This window comes from Salvelinus sp. IW2-2015, unplaced genomic scaffold (genome assembly GCF_002910315.2).
Source record: "Salvelinus sp. IW2-2015 unplaced genomic scaffold, ASM291031v2 Un_scaffold3382, whole genome shotgun sequence".
Taxonomy (NCBI): domain Eukaryota; kingdom Metazoa; phylum Chordata; class Actinopteri; order Salmoniformes; family Salmonidae; genus Salvelinus; species Salvelinus sp. IW2-2015.
Window position 1 is genome coordinate 16,659 of NW_019944664.1, and position 1,764 is coordinate 18,422.

Below are 1,764 nucleotides of genomic sequence, written 5' to 3' on the forward strand. Positions count from 1 at the left end.
TAGTTTGGGCTTAGGAATGACATGCTGACTCAATACACCACTTAATGGAGGCTGGTGGGGAGAGATATAAAATCATTGTTGATGTCAGATTTGGGCATCATGAGGCAATTTGAAACAGTGGAGGCTGGTGGGTGGCACTATAGGAGGACGGGCTCATTGTAATGTCTGGAATGGAATCAATGTAACGGAGGTTTAGATATGTTTGATACCGTTCCATTTATTCCATTCCAGACATTACAATGAGTCCGTCCTGGTTCACCAACTACTTCTCAGATAGAGTTCAATGTGTCAAGTCGGAGGGCCTGTTGTCCGGAACTCTGGCAGTCTCTATGGGGGTACCACAGGGTCCAACCGAACGCTGCCCGCACCCGCCCGTCCGACTAGCATCACTACTCTGGACGGTTCTGACTTAGAATACGTGGACAACAACAAATACCTAGGTGTCTGGTTAGACTGTAATCTCTCCTTCCAGACTCATATTAAACATCTCCAATACAAAATTGAATCTAGAATCGGCTTCCTATTTCGCAAACAAAGCCTCTTTCACTCATGCCACCAAACATACCGTCGTAAAACTGACTATCCTACCGATCCTCGACTTCGGCGATGTCATTTACAAAATAGCCTCCAACACTCTACTCTGCAAATTGGATGCAGTCTATCACAGTGCCATCCGTTTTGTCACCAAAGCTACAATATACCACCCACCACTGCGACCTGTATGCTCTCGTCGGCTGGCCCTCGCTTCATATTCATCGCCAGACCCACTGGCTCCAGGTCATCTATAAGTCTTTGCTAGGTAAAGCTCCGTCTTATCTCAGCTCACTGGTCACCTTAACAACACCCACCCGTAGCACGCGCTCCAGCAGGTATATCTCTCTGGTCATCCCCAAAGCCAACACCTCCTTTGGCCGCCTTTCCTTCCAGTTCTCTGCTGCCAATGACTGGAACGAATTGCAAGAATCGCTGAAGTTGGAGAATAATATCTCCCTCACTAACTTTAAGCATCAGCTATCTGAGCAGCTTACCAATCGCTGCAACTGTACACAGCCCATCTGTAAATAGTCCATCAAATCTACCTACCTCATCCCCATATTGTTTTTATTTACTTTTTTGCTCTTTTGCACACCAGTATTTCTACTTGCACATCATCATCTGCACATCCATCCCTCCAGTGTAAATTTGCTAAATTGTAATTAGTTTGCTACTATGGCCTATTTATTTCCTTACCTCCTCACGCCATTTGCACACACTGTATATAGATTTTTCTATTGTGTTTGTAACGATCTTCTTCCTCCTCCTCGGACGAGGAGGAGCATGGATTGAACCAAAATGCAGCGTTGTAGTTAGACATAATATTTATTTACAAAAAAACAGACGAAGACAGAAAACTCTTGAACAAAATACAAAACAACAAACGAAGTAGACAGACCTGGCCAACGAACTTACATGTAACGAAGAACTCACGAACAGGAAAATAGACTACACAAAAACCGAACGAACAAACAAACCGAAACAGTCCCGTGTGGCGTGACAAACACAGACACAGGAGACAACCACCCACAACCAACAATGTGAAACCACCTACCTTAATATGGCTCTCAATCAGAGGAAACGTAAACCACCTGCCTCTAATTGAGAACCATATCAGGTCACCCATTAACCAACATAGAAACACATAACATAGACTGCCCACCCAAACTCACGCCCTGACCGACTAACACATACAAAAATAACAGAAAACAGGTCAGGAACGTGACAGTG